The 27,001-nt window shown below is 44.4% G+C and overlaps 1 long non-coding RNA gene across 1 annotated transcript; it reads right to left on the bottom strand.

Moving 5' to 3' along the window:
• Positions 1 to 15,211: 15,211 nt before the first annotated feature.
• LOC135565697 (uncharacterized) lies at positions 15,212 to 20,479 on the bottom strand. Its single transcript, XR_010461800.1, has 2 exons — positions 17,802 to 20,479; positions 15,212 to 17,540 (listed from the first exon to the last, which is right to left on the bottom strand). It is a non-coding gene; the product is annotated as an uncharacterized LOC135565697 (long non-coding RNA).
• Positions 20,480 to 27,001: the final 6,522 nt, after the last annotated feature.

Here is a 27,001-nt window from a genome sequence, read left to right on the forward strand (position 1 = left end):
ATGTTTCGACCGAAACATATCCAACCACTGCAATTAAAAGGCTTTGGTGATCATGACCCCTCCTTGCAAAATAATCACCCCACTATAAAGCCTGTCAGAACATCCATGCCCCTTCAAAGCAAGTTCAAATATTAAATCAAATCAAATCAAATGTATTTATATAGCCCTTCGTACATCAGCTGATATCTCAAAGTGCTGTACAGAAACCCAGCCTAAAACCCCAAACAGCAAGCAATGCAGGTGTAGAAGCACGGTGGCTAGGAAAAACTCCCTAGAAAGGCCAAAACCTAGGAAGAAACCTAGAGAGGAACCAGGCTATGTGGGGTGGCCAGTCCTCTTCTGGCTGTGCCGGGTGGAGATTATAACAGAACATGGCCAAGATGTTCAAATGTTCATAAATGACCAGCATGGTCGAATAATAATAAGGCAGAACAGTTGAAACTGGAGCAGCAGCACAGTCAGGTGGAAGTTGAAACTGGAGCAGCAGCATGGCCAGGTGGACTGGGGACAGCAAGGAGTCATCATGTCAGGTAGTCCTGGGGCATGGTCCTAGGGCTCAGGTCAGTTGAAACTGGAACAGCAGCATGGCCAGGTGGACTGGGGACAGCAAGGAGTCATCATGTCAGGTAGTCCTGGGGCATGGTCCTAGGGCTCAGGTCCTCCGAGAGAGAGAAAGAAAGAGAGAAGGACAGAATTAGAGAAGGCACACTTAGATTCACACAGGACACCGAATAGGACAGGAGAAGTACCCCAGATATAACAAACTGACCCCAGCCCCCGACACATAAACTACTGCAGCATAAATACTGGAGGCTGAGACAGGAGGGGTCAGGAGACACTGTGGCCCCATCCGAGGACACCCCCGGACAGGGCCAAACAGGAAGGATATAACCCCACCCACTTTGCCAAAGCACAGCCCCCACACCACTATATTATTAACCTAACGGCCCCTATTATTCACAACCTTAATTACTGTTCCAAGGCATTCACTCAGTATCAGGAATAACCTATTCAAAGTTAAATCACTATCATCCATATTGGCAGGCGATGTACTGTAAATGCGGGGTACAAGATGAGATACTGTATGGTGACAGCTAGGATTGTCACCTTGGAGTAACAGAGGCATGTCAAGGAGCTATCGGTTTCCCCTGGTAGGATTCTAGAGAGTAAACAAAGAAGTCAGGTGGCTCCTGAACGGAGAGAAAACAGCCTTCTCTTATGGAATGTTCTGTGTCTCTGGGTCTAATCGAGAGGAAGTATTCGATTAGAGAACTTCCTCTCTCATTAGGGTAGCCTAGTGGTTAGAGTGTTGGACTATTAACCAAAAGGCTGCAAGTTCAAATCCCCAAGCTGACAAGGTACAAATCTGTCGTTCTGCCCCTAAACAGGCAGTTAACCCACTGTTCCTAGGCTGTCATTGAAAATAAGAATTTGTTCTTAACTGACTTGCCTAGTTAAATGAATAAAATTATTATTTTCCCCACATGTTACAGTACAGCTTTTATGTGCTGCAAGGCTAAAATAAGAAAAAAAGATTCCTTCCCAAGGATATTTAATATTCTAATCATGGTTTTAATTGCAATTAAGAGTCTGGGGGTTCCTTCTAAGTGAGCTGAATCAATGTTAATAATATTCTAGCATTTTGTATTTTACACCCTTATAGTGATGGTTACCCTATTAGAGAACCAATGCCCCATATTAACACCAACATTGTAATGTCGGATCCACATTAAATATAACAGAAAAAACATCACAACCTGTGAAATTGTTTTTGTCATCTGCATTTCAAGAGGTTGAAGAAAAGCTGCATTTAAACAATGTTCTCTCTCTATTATTTCTCTCACTTTCTCTCTCCCTCCCATCCCCGGACCCGTTTGAAAGTAGGGAAATGTAGGCAGTCTGTCGGCTGCTTCCTTTCTTATGATCTGCTAACGCTTTGATGAGCTGCCGAAACCTGACACCTGAGCAGCTAGTCAGACTGGAATAATTTTCATCTCCATCCTGCAGTACTTCCTGTGGGTTGACTGGTGTCTGATATCTACATACAAGCAGGCAGGCAGCTTGGAGGGTTGTGAAGAGGGTGGAGGTAGAAGAGGTATTAGCAACAACACAGCATTATGAACTCACACAGAGGTCAACGTTTTGAATATAGTTCACCAACGCATCAACACCAACACCACTTGAGATGGTTTAAGGACATCCTTGAGACTTCCTCTACACAGACAAATCCCCATATTTATGTGCAAATGGATTATTGTTGCGATGCTACAGTGACTTGTGGTTGTATTTAAATTTCCTTTAGACTTCCCGGGAAATTATATGTACGCAAGTAATTTACTGTTTTTAAATCCAGAGAATAAGATGAATGTCATTAACACAAATGACTCAGTAACATGTTCTAAATGGCAGTTTACTAATATTGTGAACCTATCAATAACAAATTGGCATGGATGGCTCAGGTCTTTCATTAGCCAGGCCACGTTCAGTCCATCATCACCCTCTGCTGGCTGATGGACTCTGTGTATATATAATATCCAGGGTTTCCCAAACTCAGTCTGAGGACCAAGTTTGGGAAACACTGAACACTGTATATATTTCCTTTTTTATTTGTTTATTTTGCCTCTTGGACTTCAGCCTCTGTACCCTTCATTAATCCAGCCCTGTTCATAACATGACCTATTGGTGGGGCAGAATCGGTATGTTGGGAAGATTTTAACGGGGCTGACTCCCCAAGTAAAGGCATTGGATTGATGTAAGCCTGGACTAGAAAGTTTCCTTGTCATCGACGTGTGTATAGGTGGCAGGAAAGTCAGGTGCAGGAGAATCGAACTTGGTATAATGGAGTAGTTTAATAACTTAAAACACAGCTCCAAAACCATAATCAAAGTGGGTACGAGGACCTGATGTGCACCAATACAAACTACACGATCATGAACAAACAAACTATCTCTGACAAGGACATGAGAGGAAACAGAGGGTTAAATACACAACAGGATAATGAATGGGATTGGAACCAGGTGTGTAGGAAGACAAGACAAAACTAATGGAAAAAGAAAAATGGATCAGTGATGGCTAGAAGACCAGTGATATCGACCGCAGAGCACTGCCCGAACAAGGAGAGGCATCGACTTCGGTAGAAGTCGTGACATTCCTCTAGAAGTTAACAAGTGCATGCTTCAGGAGAAAAGGCAGACAATTGGAATGCAGTCAACTATGGCAAGTGGAAGCATAATACTAATCTGTTACATAAAATTGGATTGAAGACCGGGCTTCAAAGTCAGAGACAGGTGAAACTACCAGTCACAGTTACAAACTAGTTTGTGTGATTTCCTATGGTAAAGTAAAATCAATACAATACAGAGAGTCATACATGAACAAACACCTTTACTGTATACAAACCTACGTATATTGCATCTGGTGATGTGTTGGGGATCCAGTCTTTATTGTTGCTGCAATGCTCTGAATTCTTTTGATTTGGGATGCTGTTGTGTTCGAAGAACACGGCCCCTCTGTCAACTCATCTGCAAAGTGAAGTAACAAACTGAAAAGAGTGTGTGATGGCATTTTATTAAAAGCTTTTCAGACAGAGAATGCAGGAGGGTGGGGCATAATCCCATGGTCTGAGTGTTCAAGGAAATCAGTAGTCTTTAGTCTGTATCAAACCGTATTGTTCCTCAAATTTGGTCATCTTTGTAGTTGTCTTAGTTATCTCTAGTTGTCTTAGCTATCTCATGTTTTTCTCGGTTGGCAGTCAGAAAGGGATTTCCACTCAGCAATACATGTTAACTATTATAATCCTCATTGATGTCAAGTCTCAATAATTATTCCAAGTGGATCCAGAAAGGAAGGGAAACGGTAATGAATTAAATTCAGCACTGGTGCACTACAAAAGATAGTTTGAATGATTTGATTAATCTTTTAGTTTGGGAAGAGAAGTGCTCAAATTGCAGTGCATGCATGGAGAAAAAAATAATACATGGCGAGATTATACAAGGTCTCTCCTGTGCTGGTAAATCATCTCTCTTTAAGCACCTTTCAAAGCTCGGCTGGATCTGACGCTGTAGAGAATAATAAGAAAATAGTAATAGTAAGAAAAATGCAGAACACTTCACTTCCAATTCAAATTAGATCTGTTCCTCAGCCTGTCAGGCCATCTCTAACACTTCTTGCTAGATTGAGAATAAAAGGAAGCTATATAGCAGTCCCATCTCAGCAGAAAATAAGAATAAAACATCTTCTTCTGTCCAGTGGACAAGAGGCGAGAAGAGGTTCACAATGATGGTGCTGATTTCCAATCGAATGTTCCTTCATAAAGCATAAAACAGCTTACTTCAGGCTACGACAGTACAAATGAGAGCATCTTTTTGAGTATAACTTTTTCCACATTGCATTCACTAGGGGGCATGAGCGACGTGTAAAGTTTGGGAAGCTGAGCGACTCATAGAATAGTGCAGAAATGTATCCTGCTGCCTCGGTGCTGCCTGATGAATCAAAATGTGTATAATTCCCCCCCACCCCACCAAATTAGTGCGCTATTTTATGTTTTACATTTTTATTTAACCTTCATTAAACTAGGAAGGTCAGTTAAGAACAAATTCTTATTTACAATGACAGTCTACACTGACCAAACCCGGACAACGCTGGGCCGTGCGCCGCCCTATGGGACTCCCAATCACAGCCGGTTCTGATACAGCCTGTGATACACTAGGCCTTTATTACTACCGTATGAGCGGAGAAAAAAATCCCTCCCCCACTCATCATGTCAACACAGTTGTCTCGGTTTGTATCACATTCCAATGATAAAACTCTGTGGGGGGGTGGTGCAATCTCAGAATGTGGGGGGGACATGTCCAGCCCAGCCTTCTCGTAAGTTTTGAAGAACATAATGAGTAATTTCCTGTAGAAATTAAATTGTGATGATTGGTCATTTCTGGTGATTGTTTGTAGAATTTATGAAGTAAGTAACATGTCATTAAATACCTGAAAATGGTTTCTTTCAGAATTCTACAATCACCAAAAATGATCATTGTTTCTACATCAATCTCTTATCCAAGAAACCATCAAACAGACAAAATCAGTATTCACTGATGCAACGACAACATACTAGTGTACAAAGAGCAAAAGTAACATGACTGACCAGATCTGAGTGAAAGAACATCAGAATAAAGAGATTTAACGGCATGTTAACAACAAGTGTGATAAGGTCAGAATGACCTGTGTTGTGTGGAGAAGACATGCAATTCCATCCCTTATGGTACTACACATTGTTTTTTAACCCAACGTCTCGCACCTCGGTCAAACATTAGACGACCCACCCATGTTGCTATAAATGTCCCTCAGGACCCAAATGGATGAACCATCTATTGTAACCTAGTTGGAAAGGAAGTCCCCTCTGCTTATTCCCAAATGTGCCATTTCAGAAGGTCAAGGCTCTTTCCTATGCGTTTCCTTGAGGAGGGAAGCAGAGAAAGAAAAAAGGTGGAAACATTCCGTGCATTGCTCCTGTTTGTTATGCATGTTCCCTGTTTGTGGTGAGGGAGTCTGTTCCCATCCCGTCAGTCAGATAACTATCGGACACTCCTAGTCTCTCTGGCTCTTTAATTGACCAGTGATCCCCACTCTTTCTGATGTGTTCTTGGCAAAGACATCTAGCCGGAACGTTGGACACTGGATGCTGTTTCTGTTAGGATGTTTTTTGATTAAAACAACAAATATACTTGAATTTTTCATTGAATTTGTCCCATCCTTATCATCTTTCTGATGACTCTAGCAGAGGATGGTTATGAGGTTCGTCCTGTAAAAGCTGTGTTCTTGTTAAAATAATAATATGAGTCAAGTTGATCAATTCGTGCCAGGGATTTTCACAAACTACAGGAAAGGAATGGGGTCTGTTACCATTAACCAACCTTGTTTTGTACTGGGAAAGGTTCTTATGTCAATACTGGCTTTTGCCAAAGTGTTTGACCATGTCCATAAAACTGCTGAGGTAAAGAAAAACCTGCACTGAGAATATGGTTAATTTGTTGGTCGAATGAAACTCCCCCAGAACGCACTGAGTTCGATGAGGCCAAGCCACAGTAACAAAAAAAAAAAGGAATTAAGGAGCACACAAACCATGATGAACCATTTTCAAAATATGTGCATTTAACATTGACCAGACATTATACGTTTACAGTAATTGATCTCTACTTCCTATTTACTGTACAAAGAATCCACCCTAGGACATTTTCTGTGATTCTTCTTTGGCCCTAGATATTAAACTGCTACTTCTTGGTCAGGGCTTTCTAGAAGAATACATGATTATCTCAGTCAGCATTAGGGTTGCAAAATTTCAGGAACTGGAAATGCTTGTTGGAGGAATCCAGATTTCCCGCTTGGTCCCTCCTGATTTGGTTAATGATTCAACCGGGATTTCTCGAAAACAAGTAGACTTTGAGTAAGTCACCAGAATGTGCAACCCTACTCACCTGGATAAATAAAGGAGTTGAAAAATAGAATACAATTGGACCTTTTCACCCTTTTCACATTCTCCGGGTTCAGGGTTTATTGTTAAAGTAGACAGTGATTATTCACATACACTGAACCACAAGTGCATTGTTAGTTTTAGTGCAGTTTGCGTTCATTTCCGGTATCATGGGAATAAACCAGTTCATCACCACAGACACACCGACAGGTGAAGTCCGTAACCTTTAGTTTATTTTGCAGTGTAGGCCCAAATGTGACAAAAGGGCGATTACTGGGTTTTCTCAGTAAAATTGATAAAATAATATATATATATTTATTTTACGCTCTACAACAAAGCTTTCTTAGTGTTCAACAAGCTTTCTCTGCCCTTAACCTTGTTCTGAACACCTCCAAAACAAAGGTAATTTGATTTGGTGTGAATAATGCCCCTCTCCCCACCGGTGTGATTACTACCTCTGAGGGTTTAGCACTTGAGGTAGTCACCTTATACAATTACTTGGGAGTATGGCTGGACGCAAGACCCACTGGTTGATGCTTATTTATAAAACCCTCTTAGGCCTCACTCCCCCTATCTGAGATACCTACTACAGCCCTCAACCTCAAAATACAACAACCGTTCTTCCAATCACATTCTGTTAAAGGTCCTCAAAGCACACACATCCCTGGGTCGCTCCTCTTTTCAGTTTGCTGCAGCTAGCGACTGGACCAAACTTCAAAAAACACTCAAACTGGACAGTCCATCTGTTCATTCAAAGACTCAATCATGAACACTCTTACTGACAGTTGTGGCTGCTTTGCGTGGTGTATTGTTGTCCCCACCATGTTGTATTGTTGCTTGTACTGTACCATGTTTTGTGCTGCTACCATGTTGTGCTGCCATGTTGTGTTGCTACCATGTTGTTGTCATGTTGTGTTGAAACCATGCTGTGTTACCATGTGTTGCTGACATGTTATGTTGTCTTAGGTCTCTCTTTATGTAGTGTTGTGGTTTCTCTCTTGTCGTGATGTGTGTTTCGTCCTAAATTTGTATTTCTATTTTTATTTTTTTTATCCCAGCCCCCATCCCCGCAGGAGGCCTTTTGCTTTTTGGGTAGGCCGTTATTGTAAATAAGAACTTGTTCTTAACTGACTTGCCTAGTTTAAAAAACGTTAAATAAATAAAAACAAATATATACAGTATCAGCCAAAAGTTTGGCCACACCTACACATTCAAGGGTTTTTCTTTATTTTGACTATTTTCTACATTGTAGGATAATAGTGAAGACATCAAAACTATAAAATGACACAAACGGAATCATGTAGTAACCAAAAAAGTGTTAAACTTAGATTCTTCAAAGTAGCTACCCTTTGCCTTGATGACAGCTTTGCATGCTCTTGGCATACTCTCAACCAGCTTCACCTACATTTACATTACATTTAAGTCATTTAGCAGACGCTCTTATCCAGAGCGACTTACAAATGGGTGCTTTCACCTTATGACATCCAGTGGAACAGCCACTTTACAATAGTGCATCTAGGTCTTTTAAGGGGAGGGGGAGAAGGATTACTTTATCCTATCCTAGGTATTCCTTAAAGAGGTGGGGTTTCAGGTGTCTCCGGAAGGTGGTGATTGACTCCGCTGTCCTGGCGTCGTGAGGGAGTTTGTTCCACCATTGGGGGGCCAGAGCAGCGAACAGTTTTGACTGGGCTGAGCGGGAACTGTACTTCCTCAGTGGTAGGGAGGCGAGCAGGCCAGAGGTGGATGAACGCAGTGCCCTTGTTTGGGTGTAGGGCCTGATCAGAGCCTGGAGGTACTGAGGTGCCGTTCCCCTCACAGCTCCGTAGGCAAGCACCATGGTCTTGTAGCGGATGCGAGCTTCAACTGGAAGCCAGTGGAGAGAGCGGAGGAGCGGGGTGACGTGAGAGAACTTGGGAAGGTTGAACACCAGACGGGCTGCGGCGTTCTGGATGAGTTGTAGGGGTTTAATGGCACAGGCAGGGAGCCCAGCCAACAGCGAGTTGCAGTAATCCAGACGGGAGATGACAAGTGCCTGGATTAGGACCTGCGCCGCTTCCTGTGTGAGGCAGGGTCGTACTCTGCGGATGTTGTAGAGCATGAACCTACAGGAACGGGCCACCGCCTTGATGTTATTTGAGAACGACAGGGTGTTGTCCAGGATCACGCCAAGGTTCTTAGCGCTCTGGGACGAGGACACAATGGAGTTGTCAACCGTGATGGCGAGATCATGGAACGGGCAGTCCTTCCCCGGGAGGAAGAGTAGCTCCGTCTTGCCGAGGTTCAGCTTGAGGTGATGATCCGTCATCCACACTGATATGTCTGCCAGACATGCAGAGATGCGATTCGCCACCTGGTCGTCAGAAGGGGGAAAGGAGAAGATTAATTGTGTGTCGTCTGCATAGCAATGATAGGAGAGACCATGTGAGGTTATGACAGAGCCAAGTGACTTGGTGTATAGCGAGAATAGGAGAGGGCCTAGAACAGAGCCCTGGGGACACCAGTGGTGAGAGCACGTGGTGAGGAGACGGATTCTCGCCACGCCACCTGGTAGGAGCGACCTGTCAGGTAGGACGCAATCCAAGCGTGGGCCGCGCCGGAGATGCCCAACTCGGAGAGGGTGGAGAGGAGGATCTGATGGTTCACAGTATCGAAGGCAGCCGATAGGTCTAGAAGGATGAGAGCAGAGGAGAGAGAGTTAGCTTTAGCAGTGCGGAGCGCCTCCGTGATACAGAGAAGAGCAGTCTCAGTTGAATGACTAGTCTTGAAACCTGACTGATTTGGATCAAGAAGGTCATTCTGAGAGAGATAGCGGGAGAGCTGGCCAAGGACGGCACGTTCAAGAGTTTTGGAGAGAAAAGAAAGGGGATACTGGTCTGTAGTTGTTGACATCGGAGGGATCGAGTGTAGGTTTTTTCAGAAGGGGTGCAACTCTCGCTCTCTTGAAGACGGGAGGGACGTAGCCAGCGGTCAGGGATGAGTTGATGAGCGAGGTGAGGTAAGGGAGAAGGTCACCGGAGATGGTCTGGAGAAGAGAGGAGGGGATAGGGTCAAGCGGGCAGGTTGTTGGGCGGGCGGCCGTCACAAGACGCGAGATGTCATCTGGAGAGAGAGGGGAGAAAGAGGTCAGAGCACAGGGTAGGGCAGTGTGAGCAGAACCAGCGGTGTCGTTTGACTTAGCAAACGAGGATCGGATGTCGTCGACCTTCTTTTCAAAATGGTTGACGAAGTCATCTGCAGAGAGGGAGGAGGGGGAGGGGGAGGAGGATTCAAGAGGGAGGAGAAGGTGGCAAAGAGCTTCCTAGGGTTAGAGGCAGATGCTTGGAATTTAGAGTGGTAGAAAGTGGCTTTAGCAGCAGAGACAGAGGAGGAAAATGTAGAGAGGAGGGAGTGAAAGGATGCCAGGTCCGCAGGGAGGCGAGTTTTCCTCCATTTCCGCTCGGCTGCCCGGAGCCCTGTTCTGTGAGCTCGCAATGAGTCGTCGAGCCACGGAGCGGGAGGGGAGGACCGAGCCGGCCTGGAGGATAGGGGACATAGAGAATCAAAGGATGCAGAAAGGGAGGAGAGGAGGGTTGAGGAGGCAGAATCAGGAGATAGGTTGGAGAAGGTTTGAGCAGAGGGAAGAGATGATAGGATGGAAGAGGAGAGAGTAGCGGGGAGAGAGAGCGAAGGTTGGGACGGCGCGATACCATCCGAGTAGGGGCAGTGTGGGAAGTGTTGGATGAGAGCGAGAGGGAAAAGGATACAAGGTAGTGGTCGGAGACTTGGAGGGGAGTTGCAATGAGGTTAGTGGAGGAACAGCATCTAGTAAAGATGAGGTCGAGCGTATTGCCTGCCTTGTGAGTAGGGGGAAGGTGAGAGGGTGAGGTCAAAAGAGGAGAGGAGTGGAAAGAAGGAGGCAGAGAGGAATGAGTCAAAGGTAGACGTGGGGAGGTTAAAGTCGCCCAGAACTGTGAGAGGTGAGCCGTCCTCAGGAAAGGAGCTTATCAAGGCATCAAGCTCATTGATGAACTCTCCGAGGGAACCTGGAGGGCGATAAATGATAAGGATGTTAAGCTTGAAAGGGCTGGTAACTGTGACAGCATGGAATTCAAAGGAGGCGATAGACAGATGGGTAAGGGGAGAAAGAGAGAATGACCACTTGGGAGAGATGAGGATCCCGGTGCCACCACCCCGCTGACCAGAAGCTCTCGGGTGTGCGAGAGCACGTGGGCGGACGAAGAGAGAGCAGTAGGAGTAGCGGTGTTGTCTGTGGTGATCCATGTTTCCGTCAGAGCCAAGAAGTCGAGGGACTGGAGGGAGGCATAGGCTGGGATGAACTCTGCCTTGTTGGCCGCAGATCGGCAGTTCCAGAGGCTACCGGAGACCTGGAACTCCACGTGGGTCGTGCGCGCTGGGACCACCAGATTAGGGTGGCTGCGGCCATGCGGTGTGGAGCGTTTGTATGGTCTGTGCAGAGAGGAGAGAACAGGGATAGACAGACACATAGTTGACAGGCTAGAGAAGAGGCTACGCTAATGCAGAGGAGATTGGAATGACAAGTGGACTACACGTCTCGAATGTTCAGAAAGTTAAGCTTACGTAGCAAGAATCTAATTGACTAAAATGATTAAAATGATAGAGTACTGCTGGGGTAGGCTAGCTGCGTTGTTGACACTACCCTAATCAAGTCGTACCGTTGAGTGTGAAGTTTCTACAGTGCTGCTTATCGGGAGCTAGCTGGCTAGCTAGCAGTGTTGGTTACGTTACGTTGCGTTAGGAGAACGACAATAGCTGGCTAGCTAACCTAGAAAATCGCTCTAGACTACACAATTATCTTTGAAACAAAGACGGCTATGTAGCTAGCTATGTAGCTAGCTACGATCAAACAAATCACACCGTTGGGACTGTAATGAAATGAAATGAAAAAGTGATACTACCTGTGGAGCGACGCGGAATGCGACCGGAATGCGAAAGTTCTATTCAGTAGACGTTGGCTGGCTATTGGCTAGCTAGGAGTGTCTCCTACGTTAAGGACGACAAAATAGCTGGCTAGCTGACCTCGGTGAATTAAGATAATCACTCTAAGACTACACACTCTAAGCTACACAATTATCTTGGATACGAAGACAGCAAAGACAACTATGTAGCTAGCTATGTAGCTAGCTAACACTACACTAATCAAGTCGTTCAGTTGAGTGTGATAGTTACTACAGTGCTACGGTAGCCGGTGAACGTATGCTAGCTGGCTAGCTGCTAGGCAGATAGGAGGGCGACGAAATACGATAATAACGCAATTATCACTCTAAGACTCCACACTCTAAGCTACACAATTATCTTGGATACGAAGACAGCAAAGACAACTATGTAGCTAGCTATGTAGCTAGCTAACACTACACTAATCAAGACGTTCAGTTGAGTGTGATAGTTACTACAGTGCTACGGTAGACGGTGAACGTGTTGGACAGATAGGAGACGACAGATAGGAGACGACGAAATACGATAATTACGCAATTATCTTTGATACAACGACGACTATGTAGCTAGCTAAGAGGAAATTGCTAAGATTAGACAAATCAGACCGTTGTACTATAATGAAATGTAATGAAATGTAATGAAAAAGTTATACAACCTGCAGACCGAAGCGCGGATGCGACCAGATCGCTCCAACCCGGAAGTACTTTCACCTGTAATGCTTTTCCAACAGTCTTGAAGGAGTTCCCACATATGCTGAGCACTTGTTGGCTGCTTTTCCTTCACTCTGCAGTCCAACTCATCCCAAACCATCTCAATTGGGTTGAGGTCGGGTGATTGTGTAGGCCAGGTCATCTATTGCAGCACTCCATCACTCTCCTTCTTGGTCAAATAGCCCTCACACAGCCTGGAGGTGTGTTCGGTCATTGTCCTGTTCAAAGACAAATGATAGTGGGACTAAGTTCAAACCAGATGGGATGCTGCATCGCTGCATAATGCTGTGGTAGCCATGCTGGTTAAGTGTGCTTTGAATTCTAAATAAATCACTGACAGTGTCACCAGCAAAGCACACCCACACCATCACACCTCCTCCTCCATGCTTCATGGTGGGGACCACACATGCGGAGATCATTCGTTCCCCTACTCTGCGTTTCACAAAGACATGGCGATTGGAACCAGAAATCTCTAATTTAGACTCACCAGAACAAAGGACAGATTTCCACGTGTCTAATGTCCATTGCTCTGGTTTCTTGGCCCAAGCAAGTCTCTTCTTCTTATTGGTGTCCTTTAGTAGTGGTTTCTTTGCAGCAATTCGACCATGAAGGCCTGATTCACTCAGTCTCTTCTGAACAGTTGATGCTGAGATGTGTCTGTTACTTGAACTCTGTGAAGCATTTATTTGGGCTGCAATTTCGGAAGCTGGTAACTCTAATGTACTCCTCTGCAGCAGAGGTAACTCTGGGTCTTCCTTTCCTGTGGCGGTCCTCATGAAAGCCAGTTTCATCACAGCGCTTGATGGTTTTTGGAACTGTACTTGAAGAAATGTTCAACGTTCTTGAAATGTTCCGGATTGACTGACCTTCATGTCTTAATGAAGGTTGTTTCTCTTTACTTATTTGAGCTGTTCTTGCCATAATATGACCTTGGTCTTCTACCAAATAGGGCTGTCTTCTGTATCCCACCCCTACCTTGTCACAGCACAACTGATTGGCTCAAACGCATTAAGAAGGAAAGAGATTCCATAAATTAACATTTAACAAGGCTTTTAACACCTGTAAATTGAAATGCCTACCAGGTGACTGCCTTAGGAAGCTGGTTGAGATAATGCCAAGAGTGTGCAAAGCTGTCATCAAGGCAAAGGGTGGCTACTTTGAAGAATCTGAAAAATAAAATATATGTTGATTTGTTTTACACTTTTTTTGGTTACTACATGATTACATGTGTTATTTCATAATGTTGATGACTTCACTATTACTATACAATGTAAAAAATAGTACAAATTAAGGAAACCCTTTGTCCAGGAGTCCTGTGATGCTGGCCGCTGTTGTTGCTGCTGCTGCTGCCGCTGTCGTCGCTGTCTGTTACCACGCCGCTTGGTCCTTGGTTGGTGGGTGTTTCTATAAGGGATTTCCTCCTCTTCTTCCGAAGAGGAGAGGCGAGAAGGATCGGAGGACCAATATGCTGCGTGGTAAGTGTCCATGGTTCTTTTAATAAGAAATAGTACACATGAACAACTGAATACAAAAACAATAAACGTAGAATGAACGAAACCCAAAACAGTACCGTTGGTGAAAAAACACAAACACGGAAACAAACACCCACAAACACACAGTGAAACCCAGGCTACCTAAGTATGATTCTCAATCAGAGACAACTAATGACACCTGCCTCTGATTGAGAACCATACTAGGCCGAAACATAGAAATCCCCAAATCATAGAAAAACAAACATAGACTGCCCACCCCAACTCACGCCCTGACCATACTAAATAATGCCAAAACAAAGGAAATAAAGGTCAGAACGTGACAGTACCCCCCCCCCCAAAGGTGCGGAAAACCTTAACCTATAGGGGAGGGTCTGGGTGGGCGTCTGTCCGCGGTGGCGGCTCTGGCGCGGGACACGGACCCCACTTCACCATTGTCTTAGTCCGCCTCATTGTCCGCCTCCGTGGCTTCCTAACCATGGCAACCCTTCTAAATGACCCCACTGGACAGAGGGGCAGCTCGGGACAGAGGGGCAGCTCGGGACAGAGGGGCTCTGGCGCCTCTGGGCTCTGGCGCCTCTGGGCTCTGGCGCCTCAGACTCCGGCAGCGCCGGACAGGTGGGAGACTCCGGCAGCGCCGGACAGGCGGGAGACTCCGGCAGCGCCGGACAGGCGGGAGACTCCGGCCACAGGAACCACCAGGCTGGGGAGACCTTCGGGAGGCTTGGTGTTAGGAGGAGGCACCTGAAGGACCGGGCTGTGGGGTAGCACTGGAGCTCTGGTGCACAGCCTTGGCACCACTTCCCCAGGCTGGATAACTACTCTAGCCCGGACCCTCCAGAGTGCAGGCACAGGTTGAACCAGGCTGTGGGTAAGCATGGGAGATCTAGTGCCTACTACGCGCACCACTCCCTTAGGCTCCACTCCCACATTTGCCCAGCACGAGCGCAGGCATAGGACACACTGCACCCTCCCAGCGCCCCGGAGACACAGCACGCAGAACCGGCGCAGGATACCCTGGCCCGAAACAGCGTACCGGCGACCAGACACGCTGAGCAGGCACCATACGCCCTGGCTGGATGCCCACACTCGCATGACACTCTCGGGGGGCTGCCCTATAGCGCTCCGGGCTATGGGTAGGTACTGGCGACACCGTGCGCTTAACCGCATAACACGGTGCCTGACCAGTAACGCGCTGCTTATAATAAGCACTAGGAGTGAGCTCACCTGGCTTAGCCCCACACCTCGTGTTCCCCCCCAACATTTTTTTTTTTGGGGGGGGGCTGCCTCTCGTACCTGTCGCACTGCCGTGCTGCCTCCTCATATCGCCGCCGCTCAGCTTTCGCTGCCTCCAGCTCTGCTTTGGGGCGGTGATATTCCCCAGCCTGTGCCCAGGGTCCCTCTCCGTTCAATATCTCCTCCCATGTCCAGGAGTCCTGTGATGCTGGCCGCTGTTGTTGCTGCTGCTGCTGCTGTCGTTGCTGTCTTTTACCACGCCGCTTGGTCCTTGGTTGGTGGGTGTTTCTGTAAGGGATTTCCTCCTCTTCTTCCGAAGAGGAGAGGCGAAAAGGATCGGAGGACCAATATGCGGCGTGGTAAGTGTCCATGGTTCTTTTAATAAGAAATAGTACACATGAACAACTGAATACAAAAACAATAAACGTGGAATGAACGAAACCCAAAACAGTACCGTGTGGTGAAAAACACAGACACGGAAACAAACACACACAAACACACAGTGAAACCCAGGCTACCTAAGTATGATTCTCAATCAGAGACAACTAATGACACCTGCCTCTGATTGAGAACCATACTAGGCCGAAACATAGAAATCCCCAAATCATAGAAAAACAAACATAGACTGCCCACCCCAATTCACGCCCTGACCATACTAAATAATGACAAAACAAAGGAAATAAAGGTCAGAACGTGACACCCTTGATTGAGGGGTGTCCAAACTTTTGACCGGTACTATATATGTATTGTGCACCGGATTTAAGTTCACCCCCCAACCACCTATACCAAAACATACATAAATGAAGGTCTTCATGGGTGGCCTCTTATGAATGTGAGGTATGCCCTGGTACCAGAAAGATAAACTGATGTCTATAGGAAATCTTACTTCAAAGACCAGTAGCTGGAACCACATGAAGCTGTCTGACTGATTGGCTGCTCTGAGTGTGATGAGTACAAGGCGGTCCGTCTTTCCTAAACTGACTAAAGGTCAAGATATATTCAACAATATTTAACAAAGCTTTGCTAAGTGTTTCTTCACCATTGTACAGTTTCCAGAATGTGACATTTTTTAATTCCATGAAAATAAAGACATACATATCCTATGTCTGTGCTGATATGAGCATGATAAGTTCAAGGTCATTCATTACTAGAATGACTAAAGGGGAACGTTTATTCAACATTCAATAATATTTCAATTTTAACAGCAGAGTTTCACTAAGCAACAGTTGTTTCTTCGCTATTGTACTGTATATGACCCATAGGAATGTGGTATTTTATAACATGAAAATAAAGACAAACATATGGAATGTATTTTTGTAAGAAGAGACCAAACAAGAGCCTGATTCGGATGGCCCGTTTGCTTTTCCTCTTTTCTTCCATCAAGTCCAGTCTTACAATGACAGGATGCCGTGTTGAAACAACACTCCGCCAGTACACTTTCCATATTTTGAGTTCAGACTCAGTGTTATGTTAACGTTTATGCGAAAGCTTTTGTCAATAGTCATGTTTCCTTTAAGCCTCGTTTCCTCCATCATCCGTTTTCAGCAGAACGCCACCACCCAAGCAGCTAGTTAACCACTTCTAAAGGAGAAGCAGCTCTATAGGTGAACCGGCCTCTCTTTGAAATATGATAAGGAGCAATTGTCTTTACATAGACAATAATAATGAGATGTAGGATGATGGATTACTATATTGCTGTGTTTCCCACCAGTCCTCACAGGAGGTTATAAGATGATTCTGTTAAAAGAAGTGCTGACTCCATATATTTACATATTTTGGCCAAAGACATGCTGAGCCGTTCAACCATCACAGAAGGAGAAATCAAGCCCTTACAGTATAACGTTATTTACCATAATCTGTGATTATACACACATCTCTAAATCATACAGATTCTATAGACTAATTGCACCTAAACATTTGGGATCTAAACCATCTTGAATAAGTAAAATATTACATGTGCAGTACTTAAAGGGGAACTATGCAGTTCCAACAATAACAAAGTGTTCACCCCACCACTGAGGGACGGGGCTGGAGAAATGTAATCACTCTTAAACTCATGGACAAAGCAATGGATAAAAGGACTGACCATCCATGATACTATAATTACAGTTGTGACCATGTTTTTAGGCTACACAAAATCAAATCAAATCAAATGTATTTAAATAGCCCTTCTTACATTAGCTGATATATCAAAGTGCTGTACAGGATCCCAGCCTAAAACCCCAAACAGCAAGCAATGCAGGTGTAGAAGCACGGTGGCTAGGAAAAACTCCCTAGAAAGGCCAAAATCTAGGAAGAAACCTAGAGAGGAACCAGGCTATGAGGGGTGGCCGGGTGGAGATTATAACAGAACATGGCCAAGATGTTAAAATGTTCATAAATGACCAGCATGGTCAAATAATAATAATCACAGTAGTTGTCGAGGGTGCAACAAGTCAGCACCTCAGGAGTAAATGTCAGTTGGCTTTCTTAGCCGATCATTGAGAGTATCTCTACCGCTCCTGCTGTCTCTAGAGAGTTGAAAACAGCAGGTCTGGGACAGGTAGCACGTCCAGTAAACAGGCCAGGGTTCCATAGCCGTAGGCAAAACAGTTGAAACTGGAGCAGCAGCATGACCAGGTGGACTGGGGAAAGCAAGGAGTCATGATGCCAGGTAGTCCTGAGGCATGGTCCTAAGGCTCAGGTCCTCTGAGAGAGAGACAGAAAGAAAGAGAGAAAGAGAGAATTAGAGAGAGCATCCTTAAATTCACACAGGACACTGGATAAGACAGGAGAAATACTCCAGATATAACAGACAGACCCTAGCCCCCCGACACAAACTACTGCAGCATAAATACTGGCGGCTGAGACAGGAGGGGTCAGGGCCCAACAGGCAGAATATAACCCCACCCACTTTGCCAAAGCACAACCCCCACACCACTAGAGGGATATCTTCAACCACCAACTTACCATCCTGAGACAAGGCCGAGCCCACGAAGATCTCCGCCACGGCACAACCCACGGACAGGAAGATCATGACAGTGACTCAACCCACTCAAGTGACGCATGGAAGAGCAACAGTAAGCCAGTGACTCAGCCCCTGTAATAAGGTTAGAGGCATTGAATCCCAGTGGAGAGAGGGGAGAGACAGCAAGGGCGGTTCGTTGCTCCAGAGCCTTTCTGTTCACCTTCACACTCCTGGGCCAGACTACACTCAACCTACTGAAGAGATGAGTCTTCAGTGAAGACTTAAAGGTTGAGACCGAGTCTGCGTCTGCGTCTCTCACATGGGTAGGCAGACCATTCCATAAAAATGGAGCTCTATAGGGGAAAGCCCTGCCTCCAGATGTTTGCTTAGAAATTATAGGGCCAATTAGGAGGCCTGCATCTTGTGACCGTAGGGTAGGTATGTACGGCAGGACCACATCGGAAAGATATGTAGGAGCAAGCCCATAATGCTTTGTAGGTTAGCAGTAAAACCTTGAAATCAGCCCTTGCCTTAACAGGAAGCCAGTGTAGGAAGGCTAGCACTGGAGTAATATGATCAACATTTTTGGTTCTAGTCAGGATTCTAGCAGCCGTATTTAGCACTAACTGAAGTTTATTTAGTGCTTTATCCGGGTAGCCGAAAAGTAGAGCATTGCAGTAGTCTAACAAAAGCATGGATTAATTTTTCTGCATCATTTTTGGACAGGTTTCTGATTTTTGCAATGTTACGTAGATGGAAAAAAGCTGTCCTTGAAACAGTCTTGATATGTTCGTCAAAAGAGAGATCAGCGTCCAGAGTAACGACCAGGTCCTTCACAGTTTTATTTGAGACGACTGTACAACCATCAAGATTAATTGTCAAATTCAACAGAAGATCTCTTTGTTTCTTGGGACCTAGAACAAGCATCTCTGTTTTGTCCAAGATTAAAAGTAGAACGTTTGCAGCCATCCACTTCCTTATGTCTGAAAAACAGGCTTCTAGCAAGGGCAATTTTGCGGCTTCACCATGTTTCATTGAAATGTACAGCTGTTTGTCATCAGCATAGCAGTTAAAGTTAACATTATGTTTTCGAATGACATCCCCAAGAGGTAAAATATATAGTGAAAACAATAGTGGTCCTAAAACAGAACCTTGAGGAACACCGAAATTTACATTTGATTTGTCAGAGGACAAACCATTCACAGAGACAAACTGATATCTTTCCGACAGATAAGACCTAACCAGGCCAGAGCTTGTCTGTGTTGACCAATTTGAGTTTCCAATCTCTCCAAAAGAATGTGGCGATTAAAAGCAGCACTAAGGTCTAGGAGCACAAGGACAGATGCAGAGTCTCGGTCTGACGCCATTAAAAGGTAATTTACCACCTTCACAAGTGCAGTCACAGTGCTATGATCGGGTCTAAATCCAGACTGAAGCATTTTGTATACATTGTCTTTGTTGCTGCGCAACAGCTTTTTCTAACATTTTTGAGAGGAATGGAAGATTCGATATAGGCCGCTAGGTTTTTTAAAATTTTCTGGGTCAAGGTTTGGCTTTTTCAGGAAAGGCTTTATTACTGCTACTTTTGTGAGTTTGGTACACATCCGGTGGATAGAGAGCCGTTTATTATGTTCAACATAGGAGGGCCAAGCACAGGAAGCAGCTCTTTCAGTAGGTTAGTTGGAATAGGGTCCAGTATGCAGCTTGAAGGTTTAGAGGCTTAGATTGCCCCTTTAACTCTTTCAGTCATTGGCTAAATAAATATGCCCCTGATATTTCACTTCTTTAAATGCATACATTTCTTTGTTTGCCTGTTTTTTTCTGGTGAATGGATGTTTGCTCAGACTGTACTTTAGTTAGAGAACTTTCCAGAGTTGGGTAGAAAGCTTGAGAAGCCCTTATCTGTCTTAAACACATTACAGAACCATGACATCTACTATAAGTACAGTGTTGACATGTCCACCTCATATGACACTGTCATAACCCTGTTGACTGCCAGAATGTCAACTGAATGTCAATTATTTTTTTACTGATTTGTCTTTGTTTTCCAACTGTCTCTTATAAATTAAAAGCACTCGCACATCTGAGGGTTGCTTTAGCCGGGAGGTGCTTCAGAAATATTTATATGTCATTCCAAACCTACAGTCTCTGGCTGGTGACATGATACACATGAACAGTCACACTTTATATTCATTAATTAACCAATTTTAAAAAAAAATTCAAATCACGTTTTATTGGTCACATACACATATTTAGCAGATGTTATTGCGGGTGTAACGAAATGCTTGTCTTCCTAGCTCCAACAGCGCACTAGTAACAATTCACAACAATACACACAATTCCAAAAGTAAAATAATGGAATTAAGAAATGTATAACTATTTGGACGAGCAATGTCGGAGTGGCATTGACTAAAATACAGTAGAATAGAATACAGTATATATGTAGTAATCCCCCCCACACAAAAAAAGTGTTAAACAAATCCAAATATATTTTAGATTCTTCAAAGTAGCCGTCCTTTGCCTTGATGACAGCTTTGCACACTCTTGGCATTCTCTCAACCAGCTTCATGAGGTATTCACCTGGAATGCATTTCAATTAACAGATGTGCCTTGTTAAAAGTTTGCTGTGGAATTTCTTTACTTCTTAATGTGTTTGAGCCAATCAATTGTGTTGTGACAAGGTAGGGGTGGTATACAGAAGATAGCCCTATTTAGTAAAAAACCAAGTCCATATTATGGCAAGAACAGCTCAAATAAGCAAAGAGAAACGACAGTCCATCATTACTTTAAGACATGAAGGTCAGTCAATCCTTATTCCCCAGAATACTGTTTTTTATTGTGTAATTTGTTTATTATTTGTAATAAATGTGCAAACATTTGCTTTGTCATTATGGGGCATTGTGTGTAGATTGATGAGGACATGTTTTTACTTAATCCAATTTAGAATAAGGATGTAACATAACAAAATGTGGAAAAAGTCAAGGGGTCTGAATACTTTCCGAATGCACTTTATGTGTGATGGGATGTATTGACATTATGGACAGTATATTGATAGATTATATAGTATATCTGAAAAATATGTGGATAGAATAGTGTATGTACAGAAATAGTTGAAGAGGTTGGCCTTGACTAGAATACAGTTTATACAGTACATTTGAAATGGGTAAAACTGTATGTAAACATTATTAAAGTGACCAGTGTTCCATTATTAAAGTGGTCAGTGATTCCGTGTCTATGTAAATAGAGCAGCAGCCTCTAAGGTGCAGGGTTGAGTAACTGGGTGGTAGCTGGCTAGTGATGGCTATTTAACAGTCTGATGGCCTTGAGATAGAAGCTGTTTTTCAGTCTCTGTCACCGCTTTGATGCACCTGCACTGACCTCGCCTTCTGGATGATAGCGCTGTGAACAGGCCATGGCTCGGCTGGTTGATGTCCTTGATGATCTTTTTGACATTCCTGTGACATCGGGTGCTGTAGGTGTCCTGGAGGGCAGGCAGTGTATTTACATGCAACTGGGCAATTAAATGATACTTACATGATAGTCCAACCAATTGTGCTATTATGTGTTTTTTTGCGTTATTTGTAACTTATTTTGTACATAATGTTTCTGCAACCGTATCTTACGGCAAAATAAGAGCTTCTGAATATCAGGACAACGATCATTCACCTCGGATTAGACAAAGATTTTTTCTTCAACAAGCAAGACGCACAGGTCATTCTCCAAACATCCAACAGGGCCAACATCCCCGTTATTTGCAAGAGGAAGCGACGCAGGTACAGAGGACAAAGAGCCGGATGCCTGGTCATGACCCGGAGAATGCGAGTGTAAAGCTGCCGTTACCGTCAATATTACTCGCCATTGTGCAATCATTGGACAATAAACTAGACGAGGTACGATCACGAATATCCTACCAACGGGACATCTGTAATATCTGTAATATCCCATGTTTTACGGAATCGTGGCTGAATGAAGACATGGCTATTCAGCTAGCGGAATATATGCTGCACCGGCAAGATAGAACAGCACACTCCGGTAAGACGGGGTGGGGGGGTCTGTGCATATTTGTAAACAAAAGCTGGTGCACGAAATCTAAGGAAGTCTCTAGATTTTGCTCGCCTGAAGTAGAGCATATTGTGATATATTGCAAGCCACACTACTTGCCTAGAGATTTTTCAGATATACTTTTCGTGGCTGTTTATTTACCACCACAGACAGACGCTGGCACTAAGACAGCACTCAGTCAGCTGTATAAGGAGGTGGCACTCCTAGTGGCCGGAGACTTTAATGCAGAGAAACTTAAAGCAGTTCTACCAAATTTCCATCAACATGTTAAATGTGCAACCAGAGGGAAAAAAATTCTAAATCATCTGTACTCCACACACAGAGACGTGAACAAAGCTCTCCCTCGCCCTCCATTTGGTAAATCCGACCACAACTCTATCCTCCTGATTCCTGCTTACAAGCAAAAATTAAAGCAGGAAGCAACAGTGACTCGTTTTATAAAAAAGTGGTCAGATGAAGCAGATGCTAAACTACAGAACTGTTTTGTTATCACAGACTGGAACATGTTCCGGGATTCTTCCGATGGCATTGAGGAGTACACCACATCAGTCGCTGGCTTTTTCAATAAGTGCATCGAGGACGTCGTCCCCACAGTGACTGTACGTACATACCCCAACCAGAAGCCATGGTTTACAGGCAACATTTGCACTGAGCTAATCGGTAGAGCTGCCACTTTATTGGTGTGGGACTCTAACCCGGAAGCTTACAAGAAATCCTGCTATGCCCTGCGAACAGGCAAAGCGTCAATACAGGACTAAGATTGAATCATACTACACCGGCTCTGAAGCTCGTCTTATGTGGCAGGGCTTGCAAACTATTACAGACTACAAAGGGAAGCACAACCGTGAGCTGCCCAGTGACACAAGCCTACCAGACGAGCTAAATTACTTCTATGCTCGCTTCGAGGCAAGTAACACTGAGGCATGCATGAGCGCATCAGCTGATCAGGACGACTGTGTGATCACGCTCTCCGTAACCTACGTGAGTAAGACCTTTAAACAGGTCAACATACACAAGGCTGCTGGGCCAGACAGATTTACAGGACGTGTGCTCCGGGCATGTGCTGACCAACTGGCAGGTGTCTTCACTGACATTTTCAACATTTTCAATATGTCCCTGATTGAGTCTGTAATACCAACATGTTTCAAGCAGACCACCATAGTCCCTGTGCCCAAGAACACAACCTGCCTTTGTGATACGTTGCTTAGTGATACGTTTATAGATATTTTTAGTGGGTCTGTGTTTTGAAAGGGGATTACAGACATAGAATCTTAGTTTGAGCCAGTTTGCTACAGCAGGAAAATAATCCTGTGGCAACGGGAAATGTGAATTATTATGGAGATTATAATTCATGGACATTTTTGTAGGGGTTGATACATTTTTGGGAAATGTTTTCATAAAATCAAGTCTGAAATTTTAAACTGGAAATTAAAAAACTACAGAAGCCTTTTTAAACCTCAAATACTCTACGCATTTCAAATTTCAGGAATGTTCTCCTGCAACATAGTGATCAAATTAAGATCCTACAGCTGTATGTAGGGGCAGCGGGAGACATGATACCTAGATGATGGATGTTATCTGGTAGAGTATAGGAACATCTGTGGCTAGGTTGAAGATACAAAATTTAAATTTAGGTTCAACTTGGAAATGTTAGTATTTTAAAAGGTTTCTAAAAGGCTTGTCAGTCCATCAATCGTTATGTCTTTATATTATGGTGCACATGTTGAACATATTTACAGTAATGCTCTAGTCTTACTTTTCAAGTAGGTCAAGCATTTGTCAAGCATTTATGTATTACCAATAAAGCATTTACTTTTATTAAACTACAGAAATAAGACATATACATTTTCAACTGAATAAAAATGTAAAGATAATATGACAATATGTATGATTGACTGCAACCAGGTTTATTTGATGTTCCTATCCTATCCCAACATGCAGCAGAATACATAGATAGATGTGTTTTATTATCAACCACCATATAGGTGCAGTGAAATGTTTTTTTTTACGGGGTCAGACATAGCAGTACGGCACCCCTGGAGCAAATAAGGGTTAAGTACCTTGCTCAAGGGCACATCGTCAGATTTTTCACCTTGTCGACTCAGGTTTTTGAACTAGCAACCTTTAGGTTACTGGCCCAACATTCTAACTGGTAGGCTACCTGCCCGCCCATAGCTTGTGTGGCTATAGATCCTCTTTACATTAAGCAGGACATGTATTAATATGTTATGATCATCTGGTCCTGATTTCCAGATGTTGCTCTGAACTGCATTACCAATAAGATAGATTATGCTACGCTGGAGGGAAATTCCTAAGACCTTGAGATAATATACCGTTGAAAAGAGACACTGATTCAGAAATTTGATACAGTATTTCAGATTTTTGGCTCAGAAGAGTATTCCCTCCTGCAAAACTGTCAAAATATTTGTCCATATGGGTATAAATTATATCTATCATGCATTAAAGATTTCTCTAAATGGAATATGTGGGGTGTGAGGTACGTAATGCTAGCTCTACAATAGTATCTGCCAATGATAACAATTCTGAACAGAGTTAGAGGTGCTATGTTCGCTGAGACTAAATCAGGACGATTTTGCTTGGTGACAGATTTGGCAGACAATTATGGAGATGGCACCACATAGATACCTCCCTGACCCAATTGATAAAGGTGTCAACAGAAATCAGTTGAGGGTGGTTTGAAATATGAATTTCTACTATATTTGACCATATGGAGCTCTCTGTGTGGATATCCCTGATGGGGTACTTTGTCTTCTTGGCCAAAGAGCTTGTAAGAGGAGAGAGAGAAGTTTACTCTGCCTCACAGTGGGTTGAAAGTGTCCCCAGGCCCAGGGACTGATTGATAAACACAGACAGACAAACACACAGACGGAGGGACCGTGTGGCCGTGCATGACTTTCTTCAGGTTTGTTGACGACATGGTGCTGGTAGGACTGATCACTGACGACGATGAGGCATCCTATAGAGAGGAGGTCAGAGACCTGGCGGTGTGGTGCAAGGACAACAACCGCTGCCTCAACGTCAGTCAAATAAAGGAGCTGATTGTGGACTATAGGAAACGGAGGGCAGAACACTCCCCCATTCACATCGATGGAGCTGTAGTGAAGCAGGTCGAGAGCTTCATGTTCCTTGGTGTCCACATCACTAAGGAATTAACATGGCACACACGCCAACGGAGTTGTGAAGAAGGCACGACAGCGCCTCCTCCCCCTCAGGACGCTAAAAAGGTTTGGTATGGGCCCTCAGGTCCTCAAAAGGTTCTACAGCTGAACCAATGCGTTACAGAGGGTGGTGCGTATGGTCCAGTACATCACTGGGCCCAAGCTCCCTGGAGGAAGGCCCAAAAAGTTGTCAAAGACTCCAGCCACTCAAGTCATAGACTGTTCTCTCTGCTACCGCACGGCAAGCGGTATCAGTCCACAAAGTCTGGAACCAACAGGACCCTGAACAGCTTTTTCTCCCAAGCAATAAGACTGCTAAACAAGCCTGCTAAATTGCTACCCTGACCTGACTACCTGCATTGTCCCTTTTTGAACTATCTCTCCAGGACTGACTTTATGCACACACACTGGACTCTACCCACACACTCACACATACATACACTGACAACCCAACACACACTGGACTCTACCCACACACTCACACATACATACACTGACAACCCAACACACACTGGACTCTACCCACACACTCACACATACATACACTGACAACCCAACACACACTGGACTCTACCCACACACTCACACATACATACACTGACAACCCAACACACACTGGACTCTACCCACACACTCACACATACATACACTGACAACCCAACACACACTGGACTCTGCCCACACACTCACACATACATACACTGACAACCCAACACACACTCACCACATACGCTGCTGCTAATGCTCATCCACCTCTGGCCTGCTCGCCTCCCTACCACTGAGGAAGTACAGTTCCCGCTCAGCCCAGTCAAAACTGTTCGCTGCTCTGGCCCCCCAATGGTGGAACAAACTCCCTCACGACGCCAGGACAGCGGAGTCAATCACCACCTTCCGGAGACACCTGAAACCCCACCTCTTTAAGGAATACCTAGGATAGGATAAAGTAATCCCTCTCACCCCCCCTCCCCCTGAAAAGATTTAGATGCACTACTGTTCCACTGGAGGTCATAAGGTGAATGCACCAATTTGTAAGTCGCTCTGGAAAAGAGCGTCTGCTAAATGACTTAAATGTAAATGTAAATGTAAATACGATGCTACTAATGATCAGCCTATTATCTATCCTGTTGCATATTCACTTTACCCCTGCCTATATGTACATAGCTACCTCAATTACCTCATACCCCTGTACATCAACTCGGTACTGGTACTCCCTGTATATAGCCATGTTATTACCTCATACCCCTGTACATCAACTCGGTACTGGTACTCCCTGTATATAGCCATGTTATTACCTCATACCCCTGTACATCAACTCGGTACTGGTACTCCCTGTATACAGCCATGTTATTACCTCATACCCCTGTACATCAACTCGGTACTGGTACTCCCTGTATACAGCCATGTTATTACCTCATACCCCTGTACATCAACTCTGTACTGGTACTCCCTGTATACAGCCATGTTATTACCTCATACCCCTGTACATCAACTCGGTACTGGTACTCCCTGTATACAGCCATGTTATTACCTCATACCCCTGTACATCAACTCGGTACTGGTACTCCCTGTATACAGCCATGTTATTACCTCATACCCCTGTACATCAACTCGGTACTGGTACTCCCTGTATATAGCCATGTTATTACCTCATACCCCTGTACATCAACTCGGTACTGGTACTCCCTGTATATAGCCATGTTATTACCTCATACCCCTGTACATCAACTCGGTACTGGTACTCCCTGTATACAGCCATGTTATTACCTCATACCCCTGTACATCAACTCGGTACTGGTACTCCCTGTATATAGCCATGTTATTACCTCATACCCCTGTACATCAACTCGGTACTGGTACTCCCTGTATATAGCCATGTTATTACCTCATACCCCTGCACATCAACTCGGTACTGGTACTCCCTGTATATAGCCATGTTATTACCTCATACCCCTGTACATCAA

This window comes from Oncorhynchus nerka, linkage group LG9b, assembly GCF_034236695.1.
Source record: "Oncorhynchus nerka isolate Pitt River linkage group LG9b, Oner_Uvic_2.0, whole genome shotgun sequence".
In the NCBI taxonomy this organism is placed as follows: Eukaryota; Metazoa; Chordata; class Actinopteri; order Salmoniformes; family Salmonidae; genus Oncorhynchus; species Oncorhynchus nerka.